Consider the following 13,214-nt stretch of genomic DNA (forward strand, 5'->3'; position numbering starts at 1 on the left):
TCACCTTTCTTGAACTGGGGAGCCCAGCACTGGACACAGCACTGCAGATGGGGCCTCACCAGGGCAGTGTAGAGGGGAAGGAGAACCTCAGTGAAGCACTGGCAGTGCTTTTCCTGCTGTCCGAATAGATTGTTGTGTTCTCGTTAATCCTGCTTTCGTAATGCTGCGTAGGCCTATGTTAGAGTGTTTTACTTAGATTTTTTTTTTTCTAAATGGAGGCAAAGGTCAAACTGAAAGGTTTATTTTGATTTTTACGATGACTGCATATAAATTTTTAATACTGAAACTTGCCAAAGGTTGAGTATTGTCAATAGTGCAGAAATTGTTTCCTTCAGTTAACACTAAGATAATTAAATTGTTCTCTTTGGACTACAAAGTCGCCTGTGACTTAAAAACCTGTGTCTTAGAATACATAAATTGCACAAATGAGAATAACTAATCCAGAATCAAAACTTGAAGAGCTGGGTTTGAAAAACAGATGATAACAGGAGGTAAATAACTTCAGCATCTACTTTTGATGACTTTTTTCTGCTGGAATTAGAAGAATTTTTGATACGAGGACGAGTCTGATGTACGAGGCTATTCAGGCTCAATGCCAGGCCTCCCTGCTGCCCGAAGGGACGTTTATTCTCTAATCTCAGTCAATTTAATTTTATTTGTTGGAGCCCAGAAGATCCATTTTCATTTTGCTGGGTTTGGATTCTGAGAGGTTAAACATGAACCGTTGTGGAATAGGGTTTGAAGGAAGCTGCCTGGCTCCAGTCAAGCGTCGTTAGACCTTGTCCAGTTGGATTTTAGCTCCTAATGTTTTTCTCTTCCTTCAAGAATCCCAGTCTCGGTGACTGTCCTGATGGATGGCTGTGCGATTCAAGGGACTCAAACGGTACGGAAGGTTTTTGAGATGGAAAACTGACTCGTGAGGAAAGTTTTGCAGTGCTGTCCAACTGAAGAAGTGATTTTCTCAGTGGATAATGCTGTGTTTTTATTCTCTAGCATGTCAGACACTTAGTAAATGCTTTTATCTTCATTTGATAAGTAGTTGTGGAGTGTGATTTTAAATGAAATATGCTAACAATATTTTATCATAATAATCTGCAATCTACCAAAGTAGGTATTTTAATCATAATGTTCTAATTAATTAATCTGGATCGCTGGATCGATGGGCTGAGGCCAACTATATGAGGTTCAACAAGGCCAAGTGCCAGGTCCTGCCCTTGGGTCACACCAACCCCACGCAACACTCCAGGCTTGGGGAGGAGTGGCTGGAGAGCTGCCCGGCGGAAAAGGACCTTTGGGTGCTGGTCGACAGCCGGCTGACCATGAGCCAGCAGTGTGCCCAGGTGGCCAAGAAGGCCAAGGGCATCCTGGCTTGGATCAGGAATGGTGTGGCCAGCAGGAGTAGGGAGGGGATCGTGCCCCTGGACTGGGCACTGGTGAGGCCGCACCTCGAGTGCTGTGTTCGGTTTTGGGCCCCTCACTCCAAGAAGGACATTGAGGGGCTGGAGCGTGTCCAGAGAAGGGCAATGAGGCTGGGGAGGGGTCTGGAGAACAAGTCTGATGGGGAGCGGCTGAGGGAGCTGGGGCTGTTGAGTCTGGAGAAGAGGAGGCTGAGGGGAGACCTTCTCGCTCTCTCCAGCTCCCTGACAGGAGGGTGTAGTGAGGGGGGGTTGGTCTCTGCTCCCAAGTAACCAGCGATAGGATGAGAGGCAATGGCCTCAAGTTGTGTCAGGGGAGGTTCAGATTGGATATTGGGAAAAATTTCTTTCCTGCAAGAGTGGTCAGGCCTTGGAGCAGGCTGCCCAGGGCAGTGGTTGAGTCCCCATCCCTGGAGGAGTTCAAAAACCGTATGGATGTGGTCACTCGGGGGGGACATGGTTTAGCAGGCATGGTGGGTTTGGGTTGGTGGTTGGACTTGATGATCTCAGAGGCCTTTTCCAACCTATAATTCTGTGAATTCTTAATCTATTTTATAATCTGTGTACCCAGCTCCTACCACTGGAGTCCAGTTTTATAGAAAGAAAAGCAAAAGTAATGGATAAAAAGGGGAAATTATAGAAAAATAACTGTAGTAAGGCCATCATTGTGGTGTAGGATCTAAAACAAAAGTAGGAAACTAAAGTTTGGTTGTAAGAGGGGAGGATGGAATTAAACTGAAGGGTATTATTACTCTGCTTGAAATACAATATGTAGTTGATGGAGATGTTAGGGAACAAGTTGTTTTGCTAAGTAGCTACAGTAATCTTATAAGGAGATGTTAAGGGATTTAAAGTTTTTCACACCAAGAAGAAAGTGGGAGGGGAGGGGTGACTTTGTTACAGAGCAGGCTGCAGGAACGCTGTTAGCTTGCTTTGCTCAACGTGATAGAGGTAAATTGCTGTAAAAACTAGAGCACGTAATCTAATAATTAGGAAATTAGAAGTTAATGGGAATCTAGCATAAAACGTATTCTATGGAAATTAATGAATTTATTCAGCAAACTGGGGCCACTTTGGCTCTAGAGAAGGAGTTGACAAGGATTGGTAGGATGTCAAACGTAGTAAGCAGGAGCTGGAAGAGTCTTGACTGTCAGCCGAGATGGTTTTCCACTTGCAGTTGGAAAAAGGTGGTGTAGAAGCAAAGAAGGTGAAAATGTGTGAGGACCCAAGAGCGAAGGTTTAGCAATATCCCTGTTATATATATGATACATCTCATGGCTCTGAAAAACCCAACCAGGACAAACCTCACCACCAAGAAACAAGCACCTCCCGAACTCGATAACTCATCCCAGTACCTTCTTCGTACATCCCAGCTGTTCGTGGCTGGCAGGGCCCCTGAGCTTGCTGGTGTGAGATCATAGAATGAGTCACAGACTGGTTTGGGTTGGAAGGGACCTTAAAGATCATCTGGTTCCAACCCCCCTGCAATGGGCAGGGACCCCTTCCACCAGCCCAGGGTGCTCAGAGCCCTGTCCAACCTGGCCTTGAACCCTGCCAGGGAGGGGGCAGCCACAGCTTCTCCGGGCAACCTGGGCCAGGGCCTCACCGCCCTCACAGTAAAGAATTTCTTCCTTAGATCTGATCTAAATCTCCCCTCTGTCAGTTCAGAGCCATCACCCCTTGCCCTGTCACTCCCTGCCCTTGTCACAAGCCCCTCTCCAGCTCTCTCGCAGCCCCTCCAGGCACTGGCAGCTGCTCTAAGGTCTCCCCGCAGCCTTCTCTTCCCCAGGCTGAGCAGCCCCAGCTCTCCCAGCCTCTCCTCCCAGCAGAGGGGTTCCAGCCCTCGCATCATTGCTGGGGCCTCCTCTGGCCCCGCTCCCACAGCTCCAGCTCTGTCCTGTGCTGAGGGCTCCAGAGCTGGACGCAGGACTCCCGGGTGGTCTCAGCAGAGCGGGGCAGAGGGGCAGAATCCCCTCCCTCGCCCTGTGCCCACGCTGCTGGGGATGCAGCCCAGGGCACGGTTGGCCTGCAGGGCTTGGAGGGAGATCATCACTTGGCTTCCTGAGGTACCAAGGGATGATGGTGATGCCTCTGTCGGCTCTGAAACTGAAACTGCCAGGGTGGCTGGAGTGGGAAAAGGAAACCTGCCTCTCTAGGGGAAGCCAGGGTGGTTTTTTCTGTATTCATGAAGTCTTTCCTCCCCAATCCCTTTTCTTTCTTCATTCTTTTAATACGTGGGGCGATGAACCTAGTTTAGACTTAGAGACAACCAGGGAAAAAAAGAATCTTAACGTTGAAGAGGAGAACCCTCTTCTCCTTCCCTAATGCTCTTCCCGAGGAAGCAGTGATAATATTTACTTGATAGAAACTTGTCTGCTGGGTGAGAGTTCCTGTGGGTTTCTGAATGCTTCACATGAAAGCTCCAGGTCGCTCTGCAGGGAGTGGCACATAGTTTCTCCAGGTGTGTACCAGAGGGCTTTTAACATCTTGCCGATGTTTTAGATTGATAGTTAAAAATGCCATCTTACAGTTTAAACGTCAACCCTAGATACGTTGTATGCCTGCTGGTCTTCACCACTGAGTTTATTCCCTTTTTTTTTTTTTTTTTTGCTGTTATCTACAGAGAGACAAGCTTTTCTCTTCCCTTTCTTCCTGCTCCAGTCCTGCACGGAGGTTGCTCCTGCAGATTTATTCAGCTTTCCGCAGGAGGCTGAAGCTTCTCCGTCTGCTGCTCCTCTCATGCTGGTGTCGGGGGAGCGAGGTTTGCTGGTAGAGCTGCACCGGTGTGCTGGGCTCTGGGAGGCTTTGGTGGCATCGTGGGGTTAATCCCAGACCTCTCTCTTGATGAACACGGAATCCCAGCATGGTGGGGGTTGGAAGGGACCTCTGGGGATCCCCCAGCCCAACCCCCTGCCCAAGCAGGGTCACCCAGAGCAGGCTGCACAGCGCCGCGGCCAGCCGGGGTTGGAATATCTCCAGAGAAGGAGACTCCACAGCCCCTCTGGGCAGCCTGGGCCAGGGCTCCGTCACCCTCAGAGGGAAGAAGTTCTTCCTCATCTTCAGCTGGAGCTTCCTCGGCTTCAGTTTGTGCCCGTTGCCCCTTGTCCTGTCGCTGGGCACCACTGGAAAGAGTCTGGCCCCGTCCTCCTGACACCCACCCTGCAGATATTTATCGGCATTTCTAAGGTCCCCTCTCAGCCTTCTCTTCTCCAGGCTGAACAAGCCCAGCTCCCTCAGCCTCTCCTCGTAGGAGAGATGCTCCAGTCCCCTCACCATCCTCGTAGCCCTCCGCTGGACTCTCTCCAGAGTCGAGGGGGTGCCTGGGAACCCTCGTGTACTCAGCACATGCAGTGGTTCTGGGCACGTACAGGGAACCTTGAGTAGTTTCTAAGCAGAGCTTATGGACTTCCTTGGCCGTCGGTCTGTAAAGAAGTCAAAATACTCCAAAACTTGGACTTGAAGTAAATTTAGCTGTCAAACCGGCTCTGCTAAATGAAATAGTAATGGCAAAGGCGTGGTGATTCGAGGTGTAAAAGCGGTGGGAGGAAGGATCGTTGATCCCGTTGTTGGTGCTGAGCCTGGTGTAGCTGGCAAGGCTTTTCTTGGAGTTGCTGAAGGGTGAGGAAGATTTGGAGGAGGTGGGTTTCTCCCTCGTTTGCTCAAACCCAGATTATTTTCTGCTTCTTTCTTGCCACAAAAGGAGTCGTTTTGTTTTATTTTACAAAATGTTACTGAAGCTGTTGGAACTGAAACTGCAGCCCACGTCTTCTTGATAAATGACTGCGTGTATTCTTGGAAGGAAGTTAAAACGGGGCTGGGTTATATTTGGTACCTCCCGAAGCGCTGAGGCTACTCCGAGTACAGAATGTGCTCGGAGAGAGACTAAATTGCCAAGGCAGAGCATGATGTGATGGGATCTGTCAAGTCGTCGCTTCTGCAGAAATTCACTTACGCCTTCCTCTCTCTCCTAGAGATGTTCGCTGATGTAGTTTGGAGTCGTTGCGTCTTTGAACCGCGGGGGCCGTAAAGGCAGGTCAAAAAGCCTAAAACCGGGATGAAATCTCCAGCAAGGAGTATGCTCATTGTAAGGTGGAAGTAGAGAAGTCAGGCACCCATACAACAGTTGGAAATATTGCAGAGCCGATTCCCTGGGTGCGCTCACGCTCTTGGTAGCGACAGGGTTGGAATTACACGGACGTTCGGGAGTCGGCAGGGTGGGTTTTGTCTTCTCTCTGAGGATGCCATCTCGGATGATACGGGGGTGGTTTCCTTGCAGGAGGTGACTCCGGGGGCTTCAGAATAAATGAATATTTATCTTTTTTTTTTCCCCTGTTTGTTTCTGATTTCGTGCTGTTGCCTTTGCTTGGGCTTAAAGGACCTCTTGATGTAACACTGAGGGGAAAGGTGCGACGGAATCGGCACTCCCAGAGAGACGCTCGGTTGTTTGACTGGGTTGGATGTTGTCACAGAATCCCAGCATGGCAGGGGTTGGAAGGGACCTCTGTGGGTCATCTAGTCGAACCCCCTGCTGAAGCAGGGTCACCCAGAGCAGGCTGCACAGCACCGCGTCCAGCCGGGGTTGGAATATCTCCAGAGAAGGAGACTCCACAGCCCCTCTGGGCAGCCTGGGCCAGGGCTCTGTCACCCTCAGAGGGAAGAAGTTCTTCCTCGGGTTCAGCTGGAACTTCCTGTGCCTCAGTTTGTGCCCATTGCCCCTTGTCCTGTCACTGGGCACCACTGGAAAGAGTCTGGCCCCATCGTCCTGACAGCCACCCTGAAGAGATTTATAGGCCTTTCTAAGGTCCCCTCTCAGCCTTCTCTTCTCCAGGCTGAACAAGCCCAGCTCCCTCAGCCTCTCCTCGTAGGAGAGATGCTCCAGTCCCCTCACCATCCTCGCAGCCCTCCTCTGGACTCTCTCCAGTAGCTCCTCATCTTTCTTCAAGTGGGGAACCCAGAACTGGACACAGCACTGCAGATGGGGCCTCCTCAGGGCAGAGTAGAGGGGCAGGAGAACCTCCCTCGACCTGCTGGCCACACTCCTCCTAATGCATCCCAGGAGACCGTTGGCCTTCTTGGCAACAAGGAGCGTCTGCGTCCTGCTTTCACCCCAAGAGTGTTTTCCGAGTGAATGTAAGCTACTACTGGATCAGTGGTTAGAGGCAATGAAAAAATATTGAATGTAAACCTTTCTGTACTGGGTTGATTAAAATAAACAAGTTACCGGGAGCGCTGGGCCTGGTTTGGGAACAGTAGGTTTTCTGTTCCTGTGCGTAATGCAGAACGCATATGGAGCGGCTGGAGAGCTTTTTTTTGTGTGCTGTGCTTTATGTTGAGCTTTTTCGTTTTCAGTTCTCTGAGCTTTTGTGTCAGCTGGGAAGGGAGGGTGTAGGAGCAATGTGTAAAACTCTGTTTGGCCTCTTCAGTCCCAAATCCTGACAGACAGCTGGTTAAGAAGTATTTAAATGAAAGCCTGAACTTTGCCTTCTCCCTTTGGAAAGCTGAGAACCCCCTGGTTCTGATTTCAGATGCTGGTTGTTGCTCGTTTCTGTGCAGTTCTTCAGCGGAGCGTAGGCAAAGCGTAGTTGCTGTAGGCTTTGTGCGAGACGCCCCGTGTGAATATTCCGCCCAGGGTCGCTGAGCCGGAGCGTGTGGCTGCGGAGAGATGGCCTGGCTTGACTTGAAGGTGCAAATGTTGAATTTCTGCTGTCTTTCTCCCTATACCTACGGCGATAGAAAAATGTACCCCCAGTATTTTTAGGGGAAGGCAAATTGAGATATTTATGTGTGAAAGAGGTGTGCTAAATGTGCATGTATCTCTGTTTAACGACAGCGGGTAGGAAGCCAGTGTGGGCAGCAGGTCGAGGGAGGTCCTCCTTCCCCTCTTCTCTGCCCTGGTGAGGCCCCATCTGCAGTGCTGTGTCCAGTTCTGGGTTCCCCACTTGAAGAAAGATGAAGAGCTACTGGAGAGAGTCCAGAGGAGGGCTATGAGGATGATGAGGGCACTGGAGCATCTCTCCTGCAAGGAGAGGCTGAGGGAGCTGGACTTGTTCAGCCTGGAGAAGAGAAGGCTGCGAGGGGACCTTAGAAATGCTTCTAAATCTCTTCAGGGTGGGTGTCAGGAGTACGGGGCCAGACTCTTTCCAGTGGTGCCCAGCAACAGGACAAGGGGCAACGGGCACAAACTGAAGCAGAGGAAGCTCCAGCTGAAGATGAGGAAGAACTTCTTCCCTCTGAGGGTGACAGAGCCCTGGCCCAGGCTGCCCAGAGGGGCTGGGGAGTCTCCTTCTCTGGAGATATTCCAACCCCGGCTGGCCGCGGTGCTGTGCAGCCTGCTCTGGGTGACCCTGCTTGGGCAGGAGGTTGGACTGGATGACCCACAGAGGTCCCTTCCAAACACTAACATTCTGTGATTCTGTGATTCTGTGAAGCGTGAGTGGTGGACCAGCAGACAATTCACATGACGCTGGCTTCTTTGCTTTTAGCCAGCGCCCGTATCCCTTCCCTCTCCTCCTCTTATCCTCCATCGCTCCTCCTTTTTCGACTGCATGTTACATGTACCCGTTCCTCCTTTTACTCCGGTGGAGGTAAAGACCGCTCTTTGCTAGAAGGAGCCATGCTTTCTGTCCGACAGGTTTGCCCGCGGAACCTCATGGGTGTCTCTCTTTCTCTCTTTCTCTCTGTCGGTCGCTGGTGCAGAGCCGTGGAATGCTGTGAAGACTCACTGCCCTGCAGCCCCAGGCAGACTCCTCGTTGGATTATCTCCATCCGAAGGAAGCTCGTAGCCAAGAGGTATCAATTTGTGTTTTCTGCGTGCCCTTCAGTTGAGTTTAGATACTCCTCCAAAAACCTTTCTCCCTTCTCCCTCCCCGGACAGAAAAGCTTTGAATGCCACGGAGATCACAAGCGTTGATTAAAAAGTGTTTGTATTAAATGAACTTTGGTACAGAGTCACGTTACATTTGCAAATGAGCAAGTAATTTCTGGGTCAAGAAATGCATACGCTAAAACTCCAGCAACACTGTATGGCTAGTGTCTTTTATTGCGTTGATTTATGAAGTTAATAACCCTACGGTAATCAGCAGACTGCAGCAGAGCACACAGTAGGTATGTGCTGCTCCTATAAAGGACTGTGAGAGTTAGGTGGTTTTTTTAGTGTTTATTATTCTTAATACCTTCTTAGTACATAATCTATTTTTGTCTTATATTAAAAAGAAGGCAAAAAGTGCTGCTTGGATTTTCTAGCTGGGTGGAAATCAGTGGGTTGGCAAAGGCAGGATTCCTGGTACAGATTTCTGTCCTTTGCCTGGAGACAGGCAAATGATTTTCTAATAGTTTACGTTGGAGCCTTTCATAAAAGAAAGCTAGAAACATTTTTTTTAAAACAGAAACTTTGCAGTGTTGTGCGGTCTGTAAATTGGTCAGAGCAGCTTCTGTCTTGGCTCTTTGCTTTTGTGTCTGGTGCGCTGTGAGACCTGAACAGGTCAAGCCCTCTGGACATTTATCTATAAGAAAACCAAAGATGTTATAATAGTGGTATGATGTGATACACAGCGAGCTATCAAACACGAACGTACCGCTTCAGGAAATCCCTCTGCTGCACACAGTTACGGGCTGGAAAGCGCGCTGGGCAAACGTCGCTGTACGGCTGCCCCGTGCTCAGGTTTGCCCCTGGGTATTCGCGCTCGCTGGTTGCTGCGGAGGAGACGCTGGGAGGGCTGAAGTGTCAGTCTGACCCGATCCGGCCGTTCTTCTGCCAGAGCATGGAAAAAACAGGACTGATTCTTGGTTTTTTTGCTTTTTTTCTTTTCCCTTTTATATATCTTGCTGCTTGCTTAGTAACAGGAACTTTAAATGTCAGCTGCCAGGATACCCACTGAGAGTTCCGCTCCCACTCATGTCAGATTTGCTGCAAACCAGATGCAGACAACAACAGTGCCGACGGGTGCTCTCCGCTCTTGGATCCGCTGCGCTGCGCCGGGATCGAGCGCTCAGGCGTGCCGCGACCCTGATCCTTCCAATATTTTAGCACGCAGAAGCGCTCCAGCCCTGCTTTGGGAAAAACCTGCCCTGATTAGATGCCTGCTCTTTGGGTATGGCCAAAACCAGGCTCTTGTTTCTTCCTCCTCCCACCCTCAGCAGCTCAACCCGTCTTAGATGGAGCGGGACGGAAAGTGCCGAGCGCTTCGGAAGAGCTTTGCTTCCTCCTTGCTTGTGCCAGTCTTGACGCAATGATGCCAGGGCCCTTTCCGTCTCCTTCCCCTTTTTGCTGAATATCGTGCTAGAAAAGAATGGATAAAGGAAAAATTGAAAGGACCTTTATGCTGCTGCTGTCCGGTTTTTCTGGCCATTGCCCCCCCCATATCTCCAAGTTGAAGTAATGGACACAGTTGGGGCTGTGCTGCTTTTTCTGGGCTGGAGAAACAGAGGCAAAGGCGAGAGGCAAAGCCAAGGGTGCGCATTTGGTGGCCTGTGAAATGGGGAGAAAACAGAGGTGGGCGCTGAGTCGCTCAGACTGGAGAAGTGGGACTGGCACTGGTGAGATCTAGAAGACAAGAGGTTTCTCCAGATGAGAACGCGTTGTGAAGTGTTGGCTTTGCATGAGAAAGGGAGCTTCTGGTCCAAGGGGCTCCTGGTCCAGCTCAGCTCCAGATGAAGAAACTTCAATTTACGCGTTGGGTGTGTGGTTCTTGGAGATCTCGAGAGCGGAGCTGGTGGAGCCTGGAGAGGTTTGGCTGACCAGCTGCCCCTTGTCCTCTTCAAGCCAGTCGGAGCTGCTCGCCAGGCTGTGTCTGCCCTGCTTGGGGTCTCCACCAGCGACCTCAGGCATTTACTTTTCGTGTTTCTTTATCCTGGGTTGAACCTCCCCCTTTTAGATTTGTGATGGTAAACAGCATTCGGAAATCAAAAGGTGGAAAAAATTGAGTTAAACTCTTCAGTGTGTGTTTGCCCGACCTCTTAGCTTGGTTTATCCAGGTTAGGTTAATTCCTGCTCGGGAAGTACCCCACTCCCCCAAATCCAAAGTGGAATTACAGCAATTAAACAGTTAATCACTGTGCTCTATCACCCTCAGAGGGAAGAAGTTCTTCCTCATGTTCAGCTGGAACTTCCTCTGCTTCAGTTTGTGCCCGTTGCCCCTTGTCCTGTCGCTGGGCACCACTGGAAAGAGTCTGGCCCCGTCCTCCTGACACCCACCCTTGAGATATTTATATATGAACATCAGCTCCAACATCCCATGTGATTAGTTTGGGGCATAGAGGAATTATTTTATTGACAAAGCGGCTTTGTGATTCTTTGTGGCTCAATACTGGTATACAGTGATTGTTAGAGGAGTAAGGAATGAGATGTCATTAGGAAGATGACATTTCACATAACAAGGGAAAAAATCAACTGTCAAAAACTGATTTAAAATCAAAGTAAGGTTTTAAGAAGATTTGTGGACGTAAGCAGCAGAGATGATCTCTGACACCAGACTTTTCCAGATGCTCTGGACTGACTTTCTACTTTTGGTTTATGGGTTGATGTGTGTATTAAAGCGTGCGGCAGGTATTGCCCTGTGGCCTGTGGAGAGTGCACCAAAATACTTCTTGTCTGTCTGCTCAGCTGGGAATCATAGAACCATTAAGGTTGGAAAAGACCTCTAAGATCATCAAGTCCAACCGCCAACCCAACCCCACCATGCCTGCTCAACCATGTCCCCAAGGGCCACATCCACATGGTTTTTGAACCCCTCCAGGGATGGGGACTCCACCACTGCCCTGGGCAGCCTATTCCAACACCTCACAACTCTTTCAGTGAAGAAATTTTTCCCAATATCCAACCTAAACCCTGATGCAGCTTGAGGCCATTGCCTCTCGTCCTGTCACTGGTTACTTGGGAGAAGAGACCAACCCCCCCCTCACTACCCCCTCCTGTCAGGGAGCTGGAGAGAGCGAGAAGGTCTCCCCTCAGCCTCCTCTTCTCCAGACTGAACAGCCCCAGCTCCCTCAGCCGCTCCCCATCAGACTTGTTCTCCAGACCCCTCCCCAGCCTCGCTGCCCTTCTCTGGACACGCTCCAGCCCCTCAATGTCCTTCTTGGAGTGAGGGGCCCAAAGCTGAACACAGCACTCGAGGTGTGGCCTCACCAGTGCCATGTAAAGGGGCACGTTCCCCTCCCTGCTCCTGCTGGCCACACCATTCCTGATCCAAGCCAGGATGCTGAAGAGGTGGAGCAGCGCACTCAGTCCTTGCGGTGTCTGTGTTGGAGATGAGATTACAGGGAAACATCCAATAAGTTCCCTACGCCTTCCCGCAGCATTTGCTCTGCATTTCTGCTCTCACAGAGCTCATGCTGGAAGCCGTGGCCTTTCTCTCAGATGTATAATTCACCACCTCTTCCCAGTGTGCCAGCCTTGTTTGTATTGATAAATGCATGTTCTCTGCGTACAGCCTGTGGATAATCCTGCTCGTGGAGCACAGTGCTGCTAAATATACCTGTTTCTGATTAAGTGCAGCTGAATTTGTGAGTTTGGTTATTAAGCGACACCTTTCACAGATTCTTTTGTTAACTCAGAAAAGCTGCGTGCTCTGATTTATAGTGCCCAAAGGGGTAAACTGACATTAAAAGCGTTAATTAGTCTTGCTTGAGCGCACAAAGAATAGAGTTGGTGGTAGCAGCTTTTGATTTAGCCCTTTGTGGGCCTTTGAGTTTTGCCTAAGCTCATTAAAGGTTCTGTATCTCTGGCTTTTTCGTGCTAGATTTTATTGAAATACAGTGATTGGGCTTGAAGAGGAGAGGCCCGTACGATTGCAAGCAGTGAGGTTAGCAATTGGCCAGAACTTTACCTATGTCTTAGCAGAGAAATGTTCTTTTTAACGTGTGGTTGTGATAACTTGGCATGGTTAGGTTTGCGGTAACGGCATCCAGAGGATTTGGTGTAAGCTGTGTGCGCCCTTGGTAAGCACCCAGGCCACCTGCTAGGTCGGTTCTGCATTGTGGACCTGCCAGAAAATGCCAATTATTAGGAAACTGTTGGTATGTCAGACTTTCTTTTGTCTTACCAAACATATATTTCTTGCACTATGATTCTCAGTTTGCAAGTTTGCTAAAAATGCAAAAAAACCCCACTGCACCCCAAAACAAAATCCACCAAAAATTGGTGGAGCAAATCCAGAGGAGGGTCACAAAAATGATCAGGGGGATGGAACGTCTCTCCATCGAGGAAAGGCTGAGAGCCATGGGGCTGTTTGGCGTGGAGAAGAAAAGGCTCCAGGGACACCTTATTGTGGCCTTTCCTAAAGGGGACCTACAAGAAAGCTGGAAAGGGGCTTTCACAAGGGCGCGTAGTGATATGGCGAGAAGTACTGGCTTTAAACTAAAAGAGGGTAGATGTAGATGAGATGTAAGAAAGAAATTCTCTGCTATGAGGGTGGTGAGGCACTGGCCCAGGTTACCCAGAGAAGCTGGGGATGCCCCCTCCCTGGCAGTGTTGAAGGCCAGGTTGGATGGGGCTTTGAGCACCCTGGTCTGATGGAAGGTGTCCCTGCTGATGGCACGGGGGGATTGGAACCAGATGATCTTTAAGGTCCCTTCCAACCCATACTATTCTGTTCTATGAAATCTCGGAAAGGATATATTCCCCAGAAAGGATATATTCCCCAGAAAGGATGTATTCCCTGGAAAGGATATCTTCACCAGAGCCTTGGATTTGCCCGTTGTATGGCACGTCAGCAGCACGAGATCCTAACGGAGGGTTTGTAGATGGCATCGCAGGTAGCACTGATGGTTTTTCTTTTCCCCTACATCTTCACCCACTTCATA

The 13,214-nt window shown here is 49.8% G+C and overlaps 1 protein-coding gene across 2 annotated transcripts in view; it reads left to right on the top strand.

Moving 5' to 3' along the window:
* FAM168A (family with sequence similarity 168 member A) overlaps positions 1–13,214 on the top strand; it is a 242,880-nt gene that overhangs the window by 60,542 nt on the left and 169,124 nt on the right. For both annotated transcript variants that reach the window (XM_075415326.1, XM_075415331.1), the window contains exon 2: positions 8,112–8,204. The gene's annotated coding sequence lies outside the window, so the exon portion shown is untranslated. The remainder of the gene's footprint in view (positions 1–8,111; positions 8,205–13,214) is intronic.

Source organism: Opisthocomus hoazin, chromosome 1 (genome assembly GCF_030867145.1).
Source record: "Opisthocomus hoazin isolate bOpiHoa1 chromosome 1, bOpiHoa1.hap1, whole genome shotgun sequence".
Taxonomy (NCBI): domain Eukaryota; kingdom Metazoa; phylum Chordata; class Aves; order Opisthocomiformes; family Opisthocomidae; genus Opisthocomus; species Opisthocomus hoazin.